This window comes from Carya illinoinensis, chromosome 3 (genome assembly GCF_018687715.1).
Source record: "Carya illinoinensis cultivar Pawnee chromosome 3, C.illinoinensisPawnee_v1, whole genome shotgun sequence".
In the NCBI taxonomy this organism is placed as follows: domain Eukaryota; kingdom Viridiplantae; phylum Streptophyta; class Magnoliopsida; order Fagales; family Juglandaceae; genus Carya; species Carya illinoinensis.
The window spans coordinates 2,268,620-2,288,943 of NC_056754.1; the positions used below are offsets into that span (position 1 = coordinate 2,268,620).

The following is a 20,324-nucleotide window of genomic DNA, read 5'->3' on the forward strand; positions in this document are numbered from 1 at the left end:
CATCAACAGTATACTAATGGCAAGCAGCAGCGGAAGAAAACGTTCCAGACCCCAGACAGTCGAAAGTACCTCTGCAGTTCCTTCTCAGCCGGCCGTGAGGCCTATACTAGTTGAGCGGGAGATCATTCTAGGTGACTTCCGTGACCTCACTTGGGAGGGGCGGAGCATACATGACATCATCACCGTTAGTGGATGGACCCCAATCTGTCGACAGAGGGGCACAGCATATCCTGAGATGGTCGGTGAGTTTTACCATGCCATGGGTGAGCAGTCTGGTGATGCTCTATGCTATAACTTAGTAGTCCGGGGAGTGAGTATTATATTCTCTCCCCGCGTTATTCCTGAATTTCTAGATTTGCGGCGAGAGGCCGGTGCCTATCCTGCAGCAGCAGCAGCGAGAGCAGCGACTGCACCATCTGGAGAGGACACAACAGTCGCATCCTCATCGCCAGCGTCGGATGTACAGACCGCAGAGCTAGATGCTAGCTCAAATGATAGTGAGAGCGGTTATGAGGTACCTGATGATGGTCTCACAGACGATCAGGTTCGTGACCTAGTGCGAGACCCTGAGGCTCCTCCATATGATGGCAATTAAGTGATCCGACAGGCCGACTGTATAGCATTTTTTAGAATGCTTAATTTGATTGTCGGGTATAACATTGATCCGAAAAAACACAAGACTGATTTCGGGATCGAGCGGGCCAGATTTTTGTTACGGTTAGCACAGGGGGAGCCAATTGGTCTGGCATTATATTTCTTCCTCCGCATTTGCACAGAGTCACGCTATTCGGGTGGAGGTAGTCTACCATTTGCGTTTTTGATATCTAACATCTTACTCCATTCAGGGGTTACAGTGACTTTGACTGAGCGGAGGTCGCCAAAGATGGGGCCCGTTAACAAGATCACATTCAGTAAAAGCAAGGGTCACTTGCCGAAGACTCGTGCAGTCCTACAGGATCAGCCTCCGCCTACTGATCCAGCTTCTACTGCTGCTGCCCCTATTGAGAGACACCCTGCTGGGGCTACTCCGGATGAGGTACGAACTATATTGGCGGAGCACCGCGACATTTTATTGAGGGACTTCATTCAGCCCATGATGGAGAAGCTTAAGGACCTAGAAAGACGCTTGGAAACTTTACAGAAGGATTTTGATTTATCTAATAAATAAATATTGTTAATAATTTTTTTACTTTTTTTTATGTTGTATAGAACGTCTAACTCATTTTGGAATGTAATTAATGTAGTATAGTTTTTATTTTTAGTGTTTGCTAGCCTCTTTATTGTTAATTATATTTTCTTCTCATTATATTTAGTGTTCACGATAATTGAAAAAATGACATTATCTTTAAATTAATATTTAGTTAACTAAAATATTTTTAAATTAATTACATAAAATTAATTTATGAATTTGTAAATATTTTAATTCATTGTAAATCATAATATATAATATATAGAACTTTTTATTTACTTTGGAAATGATAAAAAATTAATAGAAAAAATATTTATTCTTACAATTTCAACAATATATCTTTTCAATTAAATAATACCGTTCGAACACGTCAATACTCATTCGAACAAATAATATTGCATTCGAATTAATTAATTTTCTGTTCGAATTAAATTTCATTAGTTCGAACGGTATAGATTTTTAGAGACGGCCTAATTCGTCTCAAAATCTCCAGTTCGAACTATTATGTTTTAGTTCGAACGGATTTATAAGGTTTTCCATATTTTGAGACGAAATTAAAAAGTTTCGTCTCAGAAAAGTACTTTTAGGGACGAAATCCTAAGAAATTTCGTCCCTAAAAATTAAATTTCTTGTAGTGATACATACATATTCACATGAAGTTCACCAAGTAAATGGATTCCCCACAATGAATCTCGACAGCCTTGTATTCTCGCTCCTAAGATTCCATAGTCTCCATAACATTATGAAATAAGATCTATTCAATCTCCTTTTTTTTTAAAAAAAAAAAAGAAAAAAAAAAGAATAATAATAAAAAATAAATAAATAAGTTGGTTAAACGCAGGCTTTAGTCTTAGAGCGACTACCACAAAACATTGATACTTTAGGCTACGCGAGCAATAAAGTGGGCCTTGGCCCAGATTCCCAACATTGAGGAAATGGGTTTGCAGCGGAGGAAATGGGATTCGAGTCCAATATATGTGTAGATAATGCAAACGTCGCAGTCTTTATTTTAAAAAGTGAGTAAATACGGTATTTACATAAAAATTTAATTTTTAATAATAGACTTCATTTTTTTTAAAATGATTATATAGTATTTATATACTCTACAACTATATATAATATTATCGAATTGATAAGTTTTAATTTAATATAATAAAAATATTTCTGGTTGGTTAAGTATGTTTTTTTTTTTCAAGAGTAATGAGGAGGAAACGTGCACAATTATAACTTACATCTGAATTCTCTATAGAAAACATTCTTTTTTTTTTTTTTTTTTGGCTAACCAATTATAATGTGTATGATCATTTCATTTTATATCATAGACTCCTTACGTTGTTTGACTGAATTCAATGACTTCACGTCATTTCGGCCGGAATTTAGTTTGTTCATAGATTCCCTTCACCATATATTTGTATAAATAAAAGTTTTTTACCACGCTCTCTAGGTTCGTATATAATTCCAAGAGAGTAAATTAATTATTGGAATTCCATTAATTAGATGGTAAGAAAACAAGCTGACCCAAGTAATTAAGTAAGCTCTTTTATTATTGGCACACGTACATCATATCAAAACGAGAAATATAATACAGTAACATGATTTTACATATCTCCACACTGCAGAGTTGGAGCGAGCTCAAACAGCTTTAATTCTTATGATATCAAACCAAACTCTATTTTTATTCTCAACTACCATACGTGGTACATACTTTCTAATTCTCATGAGAAACGCCATGACAAGTCACAAGTAAGTACATATTCAAGTTCATTTCGGTGGTTGGCACCTCTTGTATGGACCCGTATTACATTTGGTGGGCTTCGGTTTCGGTTTCGACTTCGACCCCATGCATTTGGCATATGCGGGATTGTTAGGCTTTCCGCATGGTGTAGGCTTGTCGGGATCCCCGGTTCGGCCACCAGAACCTGCATTAACTGATAAATGAATATAACTACATAATTACTAGCCAATATAAAATTATTAGTTATACCTAATAATTGCATCAACAGATAAAATTACATATTCTAGAACCATCTCTATTTTCTAGAAAAATTTCTGAATATATCCAATACGTAATGAGTTTATTTGAGATGATTATTGATTTATCAGTCAAGAAATTATAATGTAGTTTCTTGATTTTTGGTGCTAGCTTCTGAATACCGGATGAGGGTAGTCAAAACCCTCTCTTCTAGTTCATGTATGTGTTATAATATATATATATATATATATATATATATATATATATATATATAATCTCAACAATGTATTTAACATGATGATGACATGATGTAGAACATGATGCATATATAAAACACGTGACATGATGTTTAAACAATTGTTACACATCTAATTGTAAAATTATTTAAACAATTAGTCACATATTAGGGATTTCGAGAACCCAAATGAAAACTGTTAATATTATATAAAAGCAAGAAAATAATATTTAAAATTGGGGTCATAAACAACTTTTGATTTAGAATAATATCTTTGAATCTTCAATAAGCAGACATGACTAACGAATATATATAGTAGATGATTAAATTGTGTACATGCTCTCACCACTTTCAGCCAGTTCGCGAGCTGCAATTGTAGGAGATAAGATAAGCAGGGAAGCAAAGAGAATGAAAATAAGAATAATAGCCTTCATTTTGTTGATTGCTGATTAATGATTTGTGCTGAGTGGCCATTTTCCTCCTATCTACACTCCTATTTATAGACTACCATTCAAGTGCATCATGTGTAATTAGTGTGTGCATGTGGTTCGAAATTTCTTCAGTTGCTAACACGCACGTACAGTCAGATCGAGCAGGCCAACATCGAGTAGTGGTATCAAATTAAATATAAAAGGCTACCTTTAGTTTGGTAGATAAGATAGAAAATTTATTTTGTATGAATAAAAAATGAAGACCTAGCAATTGACTAATTTAAGATCAGATGCCAGCCATGTTTAGGATTTTAAAAGAAAAAACGTAGGGAAAAACAAGAAGAAATTAAAAAGATGCCATGATCGTGAGGTAGTACAATGTCTGTCCAAGCTGACTCATTAATTTCTTCATCAACACATTTTCCTAAAATCTAATCTCAATGATCATCAAATGCAAAGTTTTTGGCTAGCTATTGCGTGATACTGCATTAATTATATATGGGAGCTTGAACCGATGGTTGGCTATCTCTTAAAAAACATTTTTAATTAATAACTATAGACCCAACCCGGCCAAGAAATAAATGGATTATTGACAAGTCATTACGATTTTTATTTTTTAAAAGAAAAAGTTCTGTGCAACTTTCTTGTTTTATAGAAGCTGGATTAATCCGCACTTACCTAACTATATATAGGATACAGTGAAAAGAAAGAAGATCGTCTATGATATCTAGATATTATCACTACATTACAAGAAAATTGTTCAATTGTAGTCAATTATTTCCTACAAAAATGACTATTTTCTGTCAAATTGAGTCTGTTAATTTTGATTATAAATAGTCATTCTCATAACATATAATCAGTCACAAATTATTTTCTCTTACACTCCTATTTTTAGTCCATTCACGTCTGGATTTGTGGTTGGCCCTGAGGTACTTTGTGAATCATATGGCAAGTAGTGGGTGAAATTTTCTTCATTTAATTGTGCGTACAATCAGAACAGGCCAACATTGAGTGGTATCAAAAAGCAAAAGCTACCTTTAATATTTGGCAGATAAGAAGAAGTTTCCTATGAAGAAAAAACAAAAGCAATTAGCTAGAAGACCTAGCAATTGACTAAAAGTCTCAAGATCATTATTCCCTGTTCAAAAGGAAAATGAAAAGAAAAGACCAGAGATTCCATGATGATCAAGTCGTTTAACTCTCCTTAGCTGTTTAATTAACCCATCAATTACTATTTTTATAATACGAAAATAGTAATATTAGTTTTATTTTTTCAAAGCCTCCACATGAGATGTCAATTATCCAACTTAAAATATAGTTTGGTCTTTAATTTGATGGGTTTAGTTTGGTGATCATCGATTACAAAATCTTGATTCTTCTTCTCATTAGATTATAGTTATGTAGAATGAATAAAAGTTATTAATGGAGGGCGACTTAAGTGAATTTGCTTTCCACTTTCCACATTTATAGATATGAATGATGAGAGTGTGAAAGAGCTCTAAAATAATAAAGTATAGTACTGCATCATTGCCCCAGGAGTTTGTGTCGACTCTTGGCAACAATATCTTTAACTCCTCCTTTGAAATATATACATAAAACACCGTCCTTCATAACGGTTTTATCCTCAAGTTTGCCGAAAACATTGGACCTAAACCAAAACTTTTAACTTTATTACTCTTTTATTTTAAATTAAATGGAACTTTTATTACATCTTTTTACTTTTATGAAATCTCGATCATATATTAAAAAGTAATCCTAATCAAGTTGTATAAACTAAAAAATAAAAGTTAATGCTCGACAAAGTAGTTAGAATAGAGTGTGAAAGCGTGGAGCCAATCTCATTCCGTGTCGTACACTTTGTCCTAAAATAATATGATCTTAACGATCAAATGGAAAACTCATGGCTATTGTTCATCGCAAGGGACACCCTTTTATTCGACTTCTTTTGTCCCTATTGCGTAATACCAAACCCCATGATCGGAGCTTCTTCATGTCTAATCACGTGTTTGTTTTTATTTTTTATTTTTATTATATATTTTATAGATATTGATAATTATTGAGTCCTTGCACCAGTTTTGAGAGTAGTTATAGCCAGTAAATTATTTCCATGATATTAAACCAAAAGAGGTGTGTCGCTTACACTTGTGCTTGGGCTCCATTCCCATGCATTGTCTATGGTCCATTCAAGTGACCTTGATGTGTGGTTGGCACTGACGTGTGTGAATAGCATGCAAGTGGGTGCATGGAATTTTCTTGTTTTAATTATATACGCACAATCAAAAGGGCCAACATTATTGAGTGCATGGTACGTATCAAAAAGCAAAAAAGTTACCATTAATTGATAGATAAGATGAAACGTCTTTCCATGAGGAAAGAGGGAAAAAGCAAAAAAGTTACCTTTAATTGATAGATAAGATATATGAAACTTTCCATGAGGAAAAAGGAAAGCAATTAGAAGACCTAGCAATTGACTAGAGATGTCATGTTCAAAAGAAAAGACTAAAGATGCCATGATGATCAGGTTCATTTAACTATGTTCCATTGTTCCCTCGCTGTTTAGACCATCAATTACTATTTTTAGTATAGGAAAATAGTAATAATATTAGTTTTTTTTTTCAAAGCTTCCACATGAGATATATGTCAATCCAACTTAGATAGTAAGGTCTTAAATTTGACGGGTTTAGTGCTCATCAATTACAAACTTCCATTTTTTCTGCTTATTAGGATATATTAGTTAGTGATTATGTAAAATGATTAAAAGTTATTGATGGTTGGGTGTTTTTTGTGATTTCGCTATCCACTTTCCAGTTTTGACAATACGAAGGATGAGAGTAATGAGTGTGAAACGCTCTATAATGATAAGGTGTAAATGCATAAATATCCAAATGGTCTTGTTGTTTATAATAAATATATATATATATAGGGTAACATGACGAATGTTCTAATTTTTCAACTATCGCATTCTTCGCTACTAGCAAGGAGTTAAGTGAGTCTCAAGCGAATTCTCAATCTGATTTTTGCTTGAGCAACATGTCTATATTCATTGTGGCTTGAGCCTAGAGCCTGCACTTTATGGCCCAAGCCCCATTAAAATTTCACAAAAAAATCGTGACAAATCCTTATTGGATTGAGTCATCAAATCGGGTTGCAACAAGAAGTAACCATGCTTTACAAACCCTACACCTTTAACTTCATTAGTCTTTTTATTTTTAATTTTATGGGGACATTTATTGGGGCTACTCACCTCAATTTGGCATTACATTTTTTAACTTTTATGAAATATCAGTAAACCAAATCAAGTAGTATAAATTAATGAAAACTAGTTAATGTTTGACAAAGTAGTTATACTAGAGTGTGAAAGTGTGGAGCCAATTAATCTCATTGTGTCATACACCTTGTCCTAAAATAATATCTTAATGATCAAATCGAAAATTCATGCCCGGTTATTGTTCATCGCATGGGACGTCACCCCTTTATACGGCTTCCGTAATCCCCATTGCGTAATACCGGACCCCATGATAGGAGCTTCTTCATGTCTAATCATGTGTTTGTTTTTATTTTTATTATATATTTTATAAACATCGAGAATTATTGGGTCGCTGTACCAGCTTTGAGAGTAGTTGTTAGTAAATTATTTACATGTTCTTTTATTGATATATTAAAGACATGATCAATACAACATGTCAACGATATTGGGGAGTGTTTAAACAAACTTCCTATAATGCCTCGAACCCAAATCGCTCTCGGTATTGCATGTAATTATAACACTATGAATCTGCAAATAAATTTACCAAAACAAGTAGAAATAATGAATATATATATATATATATATATATATATATATATACTAGTTGATGGTGCAACGTGCAAGGCAGTACGTTTTCCGGTTGTGTGAAGAGTAGCATTCAAAAATTCGTTTTTTATTTCTTGGCCAAAGTCTTTAATTCAAAACAATTATTGGCACTCAAAAGAATGAAAATGTGACACCCAAATGCCAAAAACTAATCATGTCTACCTGTGGAACGTAGAGGAGGGAATAGTAATCTTATCTTCTAGAATAAAAACTAAATTCTATCATTTGATATCCTAGAATGATATGCACTGAAAATAATTCATTCTAATAAGTCCAAAAAAAATATGCTAAAATCAGTAGTCATTACATTTAATAGCGAAAAAAATTCTATCATTTGCGTCTTTCTTGATGTAGCCATTTCATTAGGATCTGATAAAAAGGGAGACTAAGAAACAAAAGAAATGGAACGATGCACTGTAAACAACAACCAAAGAAGCCTGAAGCTAAAAAGAAAGATCATAATAAAGTTTATGAAGAGTTTCCACCAGGTTACATCCACATAAGGGTAAGAAGGGATTAATCAACAAATAGCCACAGCCTTACACAAAATATCTGTTAACTTCGTTTCTAAACACCCCAGATTCAATCCAAGGTCTTTCGGCATTCTAGACAGTTCCCATGCACTTTATGCACCACAAAGCATCAAATTAATTTTTGCGCCACAAGTCATACCCACCCAACTATATACATGCTTATAATTTTTCTATATGACCGTTAATACACAGGTGCCTCATTGTGAATCTCTTGTGTAAATTGTTTCCAAGTAAGAAGAGAGAAAAAAAGAAAAAACATCAAGATATTACAACAACTGGTTCTGGGCCGTCATAAGGCAGATTAAAATTGTCACGTCTTTCTAAGCAAATAGATACTTTTTCTAACTATTTTTCTGAAAACCATGTGCAACCTTGTCTAAAATTTAGCTAACTGAAAAGGTCCTCACATTGGATGACATAATCCATTACATTCTGAAAGAAGAAAACCCCAAACCAGTTACCATATTTTAATGACAGAATAAAAAAGAGAAGTAAATAATTATCTAATTGAATATAAAAATATTACATTTATAAACAATAAACTACCTCAAACATTGGCGCAAACTCGAACGCTCCAAGTATCCCGGAAAATCAAAGATTAAACCTTAGGTAGAAATGAATTGCAAATCAAATTCTATAAGCAAAACTTAGGACATTTTTCCTCTTCATCAAAAGTGTTCAATGCCACTTGCAGAGGCATTCAAACTTAAAACCCAAAAATCAACAGCACCAGAGCTTAACCTTTCAGTTTTAACTTTCCACTCTAACACTTACTGAATTCCTCTCCGTAATATCAAAATCAATAATTACAATTCAACGTTTGAACATATATTTTATTTAAGGACAGGGCTACTATGCCGCTAAGCGTGCCGCGCAGTTATAAATTTTTCTTTTCTTTTTTTTCACATTTTTTAATAGATTTAAATATTTTAAAAAAAATATACTAATACACTTAAAATCCCTTCTTTAATCACTAAGTAAAAAAAAGAATTCCCGAGCAGTACAGTTGAGCGGTACCACCATGGCAGCATAGCAACATTTTCCTTTATTTAATGATAAAAAATATTGATAACATCAAATGTAAACACTCAATCAAACGATCAGAGAAATGACACTCTATCCAGTGTCAAGTAAACACAACTATGTATGTAAAAAGATATAAAAATAAATTTGAGGAGAAATAAATTTTCATTTCCTAAGAACAACCACCACATGTCAGCATTCATAAGTCATTACAAGAAAACTCCTAAACCAAATGCTTCATTGATTTTACATTGATAACCTACGAAATAAATCCTCTAACAATCGAATAGATTGTAATGACAGGAACGACCTGTTAAAGTAAAAATCAGGTCATTCTTTTTATTTATCTAAACCATAGAACGTTACTTACAAAAAATTTAGAAACCAAATAAATCAACAACAAAAATAAAACAAACAATGAAATTCAAAAAATAAATAAATAAATAAATAAATTTGAACTGCCCTCCATATAGATTTAGAATCAAGTCAAAACATAATATTGACAGGCACGAAAATGTCGGATTCCCTCACACTCAACCACTTTGAACACAACCAACATGAAAAAAAATAAATGCATTACAGAGAAATGGACAAAGGAAAAGCAATAGACAGAACATGAAAATTGAAGAAGAAAAATGGAGCAAAACCACAGAAACTTTTGGAACTAGGAGTATGTGTGAAGTACCCCTCAGAGTCATATTACGTAAAAAGCAAAAAAATAGGAACCAAAGGGGGCATACCAACAGGGCACCGCGAAGACCAACGAACATATAAAGCAAATAAAGATTAAAATGATTAAAAAAAATTCAAAGACCCTAAAATGCAAACCATCTAGACGGACCCAATCACGAAACATAGGTCCAGTAGAACCTGCGAAAATCTAACCCAATGATTGCTGATAACAACAACCCAAAACATGATCAAGTTCAAAACACGAGACGTCAAAAAACGCCAACACGAAATCCAGCCTACAGAGTTTCCATCGAGCTAGCTGCCGTTGACCGTGGAGAGGTGATTCCCGTCCAGCTCTAGGAATACATTATGAAGCCTCACATTCTCTCTCTCTATGGGCTTTGGTTTCTATTGGAGAAAGAAGCATCAGACAGTGCGGGAGGACAAAACTCTCTATCCGGTGTGCTCCACGACTCTGACAACCACAAGTGCCGTGAGGTGGAGAGAAAGAAAAGAAAGGGAGTCTGAAAGCAACAGTGGTCGAGAAGCAACTGATCGCGAATTGAGGGACAAAAATATAAAATTGGAATATAAGTAAAGCAAATTGAGGGGCAACAATTAATTTACCGATTGGTTAACCAAAACTAAATAATCTCATCTCATCTAATCGTTAAAGTTTTTAAAATTTTCATAAAAATTCAAATAAATAATTTAACTTTTTTAAATTTCAATACAAAATTAATATTAAAAAATTATATTATAATAACATTTTATCTATTACTATTTAAAATATCTCATTTCATCTCATCTGTAACCAAACGGGACCGCCATACAGTGTACTACACTTGCTCTTCATAATCGATAAATGATTAATATATATTAGATCTAAAACATTAAGAAAATGATTAAATATTTGATATATAGGACAACAAGATGACCAAAACTATCTCAGTCAGCTCCATTTTTTAATTTATTGGCAAACAGTACAGCATATTTTACATATATATTTCCATACTGCATAAAGGAAGCTCGATTGAACGAGCTCCATTACAATATTAATTATCGTCATGTCAAACCAAATTCAATTTATTCTCAAGAAGGAGGGGAAAGGAGAAAATGGGAGCTTTGGCTCCCTTCTCTCTTTCCTTCTCCATCCCTTTCTTTTTTGCTGTTCTGCATATTTTTTGTTTTAGTTTAGATTTTTTCAAGCAAATAAGGGAGAAGCGTTGATCGGGTCTTTCCAGTAGCCGACCATCAACATGCGCCCCACCAAAATGTTGGCTAGTCGCCGATCTTCAAAACCACCAAATGCAGCTCCAAAAGGAGTGGAGCATAGCCCACACGTGCAGGACGAAGCTGCAGACCTCGTCAGTGCTTGGCTATCACACGCCACCGAGGAGCCATCTGCCGACTCAAAGATCGGCTTTTCTGGGACCTCAAACTATGGGACTTCATGGATAGACCGTCAGTTTTTCCTCCAAGAATGGTTTGTGTTTTTGCACGCGCCACTGCCTTCGCGTTCTGTCCCTCCTTTTTATCAAGATGTTTGTGGTTTTTTTTTTTTTCTTTTGATCCATGTTTTGACCCGAGTGAAGTGATGAGCTGTTAGATCTGTCGCAATCTAGGGCAAGTGCTAGTCAAGAGTGGCAGACAATGTTATGGCCAGTGAATGTACGACCGGCCTCCGCAGTGGAGGTTGTTGTGATCCGTACGCAAGTTGGGTGCTCGTGCCATCTGGGCTTGTGATATCGATGCTTGTGGTGGGTGTGCCGTCGGGGCTTATGCAGATGCTTGTGGTTCTGTTATTTTTTGTGTGTTTTGTATTGTAATTTTTATTATTTAATTATTAATAATGTAGAAATCAGCTTTTGGATTTGGTGTCCCTAGCAGCAGTGTCTCGTACTCCGCCTCACTGGGAGGATAGATGAGGCATTTCCGTTCTGTTTATACAGAGTGCTCTCTCTCTTTAAAAAGATCTAGAAGTCAAGACAATGTTCATCAAAATGTGTGCGAGGATGCTCCAGAGCAAATGCATAAATTGACTTATAGTCTATATTTTTCTGTATTGATAAGTCATAATTGTAACTTCAATTTGTTGAATGAATTCAATGAAGCAGTTTCCATTTAAAAAAAAAAAAAATCCAATTTATTCTCAAAAAGCGCATTCCATGATGAGTAATACTTATAACATTAGTACTATATTTTCATACTTTCACCACATTACAATAATTAAGTAGTACTACTGATTGAAGGTCCTTGAGGTGGCTTGCAAGCACGGCCTGCATATACGCCTCTTGGATGACACTTGATGGATCACTTGGATCTCCGCATGATACTTTTGGCTTGTTGGGGTTCCCGGTTCTGACAGCAGATTCTGCATCGATCAAATATAACTAGATTAATTAGCTCTTTATATTTTTACTCTGTCATATGTAAACATATTTGTAATGCTCGATCGTGATGTCTCTTCCAGTTAGGTGTCTCACTGCCATGATTATTTTTTAGTACTAAAGTTTCCGAGATAAGTTTGTTTGAGGTTGCATTTGGAAACTCAAATATTTTAGATATTCTTAGTTTTTTCTCTTGTTAAATTACTCAAATATAAAATATTTTTATTTTTTATTTTTTAATATTTTCATCTAACCATTAAAAATTTTCCAAACTTAAAAAAAAATAAAAATAAAAAATAATACAATTTTTTTAAAAAAATTCAAAACAAAAATAATAGTAAAAAATATATTTAAATAATTTGTTAACTTTATATATAATATTTTTTATTAAATTTTCTCTCTCTCTCTCTCTCTCTCTCTCTCTCTCTCTCTCTCTCTCTCTCTCTCTCTCTTCTTAAAATCCAATAAAATATTTTAAATCAAACAATTTCATTGCTATTCGCAAATATTCTAAAATATTTTAAATATCTAAATGATCTTGAGTCTCGGAGATTAACATTAGCAGTGAAGAGATTGTTCTAAACCCTTTCATTTTATCTCTATGATAAAATTATCATAACAATCACTACAACATGTGTTTTTGCGGCTGAATTATTTCCGATGTTGTATGCTTTTGACACAAAAATCAAACGAAGTCCATTATCTTACGGCGACCAACACAATGACACTACAGATGATTTGTTGCGACCAAAATTACAATCTCTGCTTTAAATTTGACCATGGATTGCCTTTGCAACGGATTATGATTTATTACACCGATTTTTATCCGACACAATAAATCCACGCATAAGCAAATTCTGTTGTGGGGTTTTTTCTTGCCGTAACAAATAGGGAAATAAATATAAGGTCCATGTTTTCCTTCTCGCCCACCCCGATACCCTATATGGTCTGTGTAAACATTGAAGGAAGTACCCCACGCCGCTGTGTCACCGCCAAACGCAGCAAGTAATTTCTCTCTCTCTCTCTCTCTCTCTCTCTCTCTCTCTCTCTCTCTCTCTCTCTCTCTCTCTCTCTCTCTCTCTCTCTATTTGCAACATAAATCAAACAAATTGCTGTCAATTGAAAACCAGCTCTTGCCCTCGGTCTGACATTTTCTCCGGCCCATAATCGTGCCACCTCAACAATAAGGTACATACTTGTAATCTTTTCTTTTCCACTCAATGATTTTCCTTTCCCATTACACATTCATGAATCGGTCTATTTCACCCCCCTCTTTCAATATTTCTTGCCCTACCCCTATCTTTGACGTGGTTCTTGTGTTATATTGTCGATGATTGGTTGACTACAACCCACTGAATGAAACCCTCAAATCCATGAATTATATGATTGTAAATTTAGTGCAAAATCATATTTACTTCTGCCGTGAGTTGGGCTCTCTGTTTTTGTGTGGGGGTTTGAAATTATTGACCATTTCTAGTGCTTAATACAAGCTGCAAAATTTTTTACCATGAATTTCAGATTTTTATTTTTACCATATTCACATGTTGCTTACTGCCATTGGCTCCTTATGTTAATTTAAATATTTGATATCTAGAGGAAATAAGCCGCCAACACTAGTCTAGCTAATTGTGATAATTGGACGTGAGTAAGACCTTAGGATTTAAATGCAATGAGGGTGGGTTGGATCATGTTGTATGCACACATCTTTGTGAGCTAATTGATTGCATGACTTTTCCAACCATCTACCCATCAAAACTATTGTAAGTTAGCGTGTGAATGCTGAATCCTTGAGTTTCATATCTAATAGAGTGTGTGTATATATATATATATATATTGATATTGAAACATATACTTATATATATGCATTATAAGCAGCTTGGAGCTTATCTGAAAGCTAGCCTATACCTAGAATAGGCTAATATTAGTTTCATCAAGTTAAATCCGATAAAAGTAATTGGGGAAACTTTTCTATAAGGATCAATGATTTGCCATTAAATCAGTGCATTTCTTTTTCTTTTTTCTTTTTCTTTTTTTGTTTTGTTTTGTTTTTGTAATAGAACTAAACACGGACATATTAGATCAATTTTATATTGCATACTAATGTTACAACTTTTTTTAACCACAATGAGTTTGTAATTTTTTTTTTCTTGTAATGTCTTTTTTTGTGAACCAAGTATTTTTCTTATGAAATGTTTATCTTATTTGCAAGATCGCTTAGTGACACACGTACAAAAGTTACTATTGTAAAACTTCTAAATCAGTCTAACAATAGCTTGTTTGGGGGTTATTGACCTCTAAGTAGCAATACTTGAACATAAAAAACTACGACACTTTGATCTATATTCCTTAATTTTATGATAGCTGGAAATTGAGTAAAATTGATCGACGACCCTGCCCTCATCATCTCTTTTACGCATTCATGACTTCCCTATAGGAATTAGTTGGCCTACATATACCCATGAGTTTGGACATGTTGCATCTCTAGGCTCCCTTTTTCTTTTTTTTAGGATTTTTTAGGATATGTTACATATGTCAACCTTGATGTATAATAGTCAAATAATATACTACGTCTTTCCCATGTGAATGAACTGATTAGATGTTACTGATAATCATGATAATTAGTAAGTAGTGTTCCCATGCATATTTTGCTGCGAATTTATTTTCTATTTGCAACCCAGAAAGCTAGTTATTTGCAGCGAAAATAGCCAAATTTGTGACCAGTATTAAATTAGTGCAAGATCATTCAAGGCGGAAAAACACAGGTGCAATAAAAATATTATGGACGTAACAAAGTTTATTGACATTTGCGACCTCTCTATCCTCTTTTGTTGAGAATTTATTTTCTATTTGCAACCCAAAAAACTAGTTATTTGCAACAAAAATAGCTACATTTGTGACCAATATTAAATCGATGCAAAATCATTCACAATGGAAAAACACAGTTGCAAGAACATTCGCAGCAAGAAAATTGGGTTGCAAAAAATATAATGGATGAAAGCACTATCGTCTTACATTACCATTGCATCTAATAGAATGGGACGCAAATAGCATGAGGATCATCCTCTCATTGGCAACGTAGAGGGCGCGACGCTAGAAATAAATTCTTTGTAGCGTAAATAAATTTTTACCAGCGAGTCAAATCAACATCACTGGTGCGATTTACGACAGTTGATATGAGCTTTTGCGTCTATGATGGATGATTTCTTACGACGTATAAAATTGATCGAATAACTTGTCATTTGCGATGTTTAATGCGTGCGCTGTATAAACTCTTTTGAGATGGAGTACGACCGGCCATATAGCAAGGAAAAGTGGACATCAATAATTATTAATGGCAAAATTTCTACCATTAGCTGCGATGAAAAATGCCGCAAAAATACAATAACAAATATTAATATATATTATGTAGAGAGGAAGTTTGCAATGTAAAATGATTTAAATAATATTCTTATTTTGTATGAGCAGGAGCAGGAGCAGGGGCAGTTGTATATAATATCTAAAAAGTAGCATCATGATGAACAAGTACTACCACTTGTTATTTAAAATTAATTAATGACTAATTAATGAATGCAAAGTAATTAAACTAGATTAGAAATTTGTGGTAGATCTCACCATCCCGATGATCAGCCAGTAGCTCACGAACCACAATAACTGAAGGAGAGGAGAATAGAAGAAGGGAGGCCAGCAGAATGCAAATGAGAACGATCGCCTTTATTTTTAGATAGGAGTACGCGGTGTCGATTGAATTCATGTCATGAAAAGACCCTTTTTCCTACACTCTTATTTATATAGGCCATTCCAAGTACTTCCATGTTACGTGGACTTGTGCTTGACTAATTGCCACGTGTAAATAGTATTAATACACGTAATCAGACCAGGCGGATCAAGCTTGAGGGGTATGATCAATATTCATCAAAAGGCAAAGCTAGCTAGTTGCAAAAGTTACCTTTAATTGGAAGATAAAATTTTAAACTTTTTACGAAGGATCACTATTATTAATGCGTAATACCCCATGATCGGATCTTCTTCCTGTCTAATCATGTGTCACTTTTTTTCTTAAAAAAAAAAATCATGTGTTGCTTTTTTTTCTTTTTAATATTTTATAGATATAGAAAATTATTGAGTCCTTTGTATATCAGTCTTGAGAGTAGTCAAAAAATTATTGAACCAAAAAATATATTTATAAGTGTGTTTATTAGTACATTTAATATATATATATATCATTGATGTGTCTTTGGTTGGCTTTCGTCATACCTTGCGTAATATTGCATGATCGAATCTTGTCTGAGTCTATTCACGGTGTGTTTTTTTTTTTTAAAATAAAAAAATATATAAAAAATAATATTATAATATGACATAATTTGATTTATAAAATTTGAATTTATAACTGCTTTAATTGATAGATTTAGGTTGATTTAGACTGATTCTAATATATTTTAAACCGGTTTGAACTAATTTAGAATTAGTTTTATTTTTAAATTGTCTAACAACTAAGATTTTGTTTTAACTTCTTGTACAAAAATATAATAAAATTAAATATATATTAACTTTTTCATCATTTTACTCAATAAAAATCACAGAAAAATTAAAAGATAAAACATGTAGTTCTTAATTTATTTATTTTTAGTTGAAGAAAAATATTAGGAAATGAATGAGTTTTTTTTTTTTTTTTGTACTAAATTCGTGGTTGTACATAAAATACTACATTTTCCATGTGCTTATAACTTGATAGTCTTTATTTTCTTCATATATATGAGGCAGAAAATGTTGATAATTGAGGTTGAATATATAAATGATGTGTATTGAAATTATTTAGATCCATACAATATTTTTATTGAAACTAGTAAATAAATTTATATTTTATACTCTTTTATACATTATGTTAAATGCTTGAATTGCATTATATATCAATTTTAATACTTTTTTACCAATATTAAAACAACCGATTCAAAATTATCGTGAATGGCTCCGTTCAATTTCTTGAATCCGTGATCTGATCTACCCTATTCTAAACTTGTTTCCAATTCTTCAAGCCTTGTTGCAGATCAATATGTCTTCCACAAGAGTTTCACACCAATTTATAAATAAATAAATTTTCTTATGCTAGCTTCATATGCTCTCATGAATTACCAATATCATTATAACTGGGCACAGACTTGGGACGTTACAGGGCTTCAAGACCACTTAATATATAGTACATCGTTGTGCGGAGGAGATGGGATCCGACTCCGAGTCCAAGTTTAGATTTTGCCATACTACACTTGCTCTTCATAATTGATAAATGATTAATATATATATATACACACATACATCTATATATGTATTGCATTGCCAAGTAGAAAGAAAGATATTATAGATCTATATATAACATTTAAAAAAATTATTTAATAATCACAACAAGATGACCAAAACTATGTCGGTCAGCTCCTTTTTTTAATTTATTGGCACTTGTACAGCATATCAAGATGCAGCATATTTTACATATATATTTCCATACTGGAAAGGAAGCTCGATCGAACAAGCTCCATTACAATATTAATCATGGTCATGTCAAACCAAATCTTATTTATTCTCAAACCATTACATGAGTACTACTTGTAACTTTAGTACTATTTATTCATACTTTCTCCACTCCACAATAATTAAGTAGTACTACTGATTCAAGGTCCTTGAGGTGGCTTGCAACCGCGGGTGTATTTGGAACTGCTTGGATCACACTTGATGGGCGTCTTTGGTTTTCCTATGCATCGAGCATTGCCATGCCTTCCGCATGATATTGCTGGCTTGTTGGGATTCTTGGTTCTGCTAGTACCTCCTGCATCGATCGAAAATAACTAGATTAGTTATATATACGTGTCTTGATGTGATCACTGCATGCCATGATTATTTTCTAGTACTAAAGTTTCTCATGAATGTATAATATAATATATGATACCTAATGAGTTAAGATCAATCTTGAAGAGCAATTTTAGCAGTGAAGAGATTGTTCTATATGATCCTTTTGTTTTATATGATCTGTGATAAAATCATAACATGAATAGCAAATGTTAATATTATGTACAGGGCAGGTAATTTACAATGTAAAATAATTAAAAATATACTTTTTTTTAAATAAAAAGGGCTGGTGGATATATAATATCTAAAATCTAGCATCACGAACAAGTACTAGTTCTTATGAACTATCTCTTCTAGTTCATGCATGCATGTATGTGTTATTTTATATATATATATATATATATATATATATATATATATATATATATATCTTTGTGTTAAATTCATGATAATTGACAATGTTAACATGATGATTGTGTAGAACATGCATATATAAAACACACATGATGATATTTGAACAATTTGTACACATATGATGTAAAATTATTTAAACATGATCACAAAATTAAGGATTAATGGGAAATCCAAATAAAAATTGTTATTATATAAATGCTGCAAGAGGATAATATTTAAACTGTGGTCATCATGAGCAACTTCTGACATAGAATATATAATATCTTTTGAATTAATTTACAATAAATTGATAACATGACTAATGAATATAGAAGATGTAATACTACTATGTTAATGATAGATTATGAAAATAGAAGCAAATTAAAAATCTGTACTCTCACCCTCGGCCTCAGGATCATGACCAGTCAATTCACGAGCCATAATTGAAGGGGACGAGAAAAGAAGGAAAGCCAGGAGCATGCAGCAAATGAGCGAGATAGTCTTCATTCTGGTGAATGCAGATTAATTAGATATATTGTACGTGTTGAGGCAATTGTCCACCAGTTAGCAACCCTACTTATAGGTCCATTCAAGTGCGAATTTGTGCTTGGCCTTGACGTGTTTAATAGAAAAGGAGGTCGATCGGATTTTCTTCATTTCATAATATTAGGCATAATATAATTGGAAGAGGCCAACTAATTTGAGTGGTATCAATTATATTTATAAAAAAAATAAAAAAAAAATCGAAAGCAACCACAAAGAAATCAATAAATAAATAAAAACAAAAGCAAAAGCTGGTGGGCTACTTGCTTATCTTGTCCCCAGCTGATGTCTTTAATTCTTGGAGACCATAATGGCCGACATGCTTATCCTCTTACATATGTAACATATAAATTAAATAAACAAAAGTTAAAGCTGGTGGGCTACATGCCTATGATCATCAAGAAATTCAATTATAAATAAATCACATTTTTATTTATAGAACGTAACAAGCATCGAGCCTGCCTTCTTTGGTCGGCTTTCGTCATCCCTATTACGTACGTACGTAATACTGCACGATAGATGCTAATCCGAGTCTATTCACGTGTTTACTTTTTCTTCTTCCCTTCCCATATATCGAATAAGGAAAATAATAATCTTACTACTCCTTTATAATTTATTTATTATTTTTTTTATATTTAATTTTTTTAATTTTTTATTTTACTTAATAATTAAAAAAGTAGATATTAGTAAAATTATATATTTTTTCTTAATAATTAAGAATATTAAAAAAATATTTAAAAGAAAATAAAATAAAAATAAAAAAACTTAAAATATACTTAAATAATAAATAGATAGTAATAGAGTAATAAAGTTACCACTATCCATCGAATAATTATAGACCATTCCGCGTACTTCCAAGTCACGTGGACTTGTGCTTGACTAATTTGCCGCGTGTAAATAGTAAGCGGTGGCATGGGATCTTTTCGTCATTATGTAATACATACATAATTATAATAAATAATATTATATATAATTATAAAGTATATAAATATTATATCAAAGTATATATAATTATAAAATATATAAATGTTATATAATTATTTAAAAAAATATCTATAATTAAAAAATTAATTTTTTATATTAATTAATTTTTTATATTAATTAAATTTTTTTAAAAAAACTATACAATATTTATATAATTACGATTATAAATATTATCTCAATTAGAACAGGCAACTGGCCAATTTTGAAAGATATGATCGTTGATCAAAAGTAAAGCTAGCTAGCTGCAAAAATTACTTTTAATTGGAAGATA

General features: G+C 32.6%; 2 long non-coding RNA genes across 2 annotated transcripts; both read right to left on the reverse strand.

The window, feature by feature from the left end:
• Nucleotides 1–2,715: 2,715 nt before the first annotated feature.
• On the reverse strand, nt 2,716–4,268 carry LOC122305536. Its single transcript, XR_006241159.1, has 2 exons — nt 3,743–4,268; nt 2,716–3,117 (listed from the first exon to the last, which is right to left on the reverse strand). It is a non-coding gene; the product is annotated as an uncharacterized LOC122305536 (long non-coding RNA).
• A 13,413-nt stretch (nt 4,269–17,681) lies between these two features.
• On the reverse strand, nt 17,682–19,272 carry LOC122302425. Its single transcript, XR_006240461.1, has 2 exons — nt 18,928–19,272; nt 17,682–18,113 (listed from the first exon to the last, which is right to left on the reverse strand). It is a non-coding gene; the product is annotated as an uncharacterized LOC122302425 (long non-coding RNA).
• Nucleotides 19,273–20,324: the final 1,052 nt, after the last annotated feature.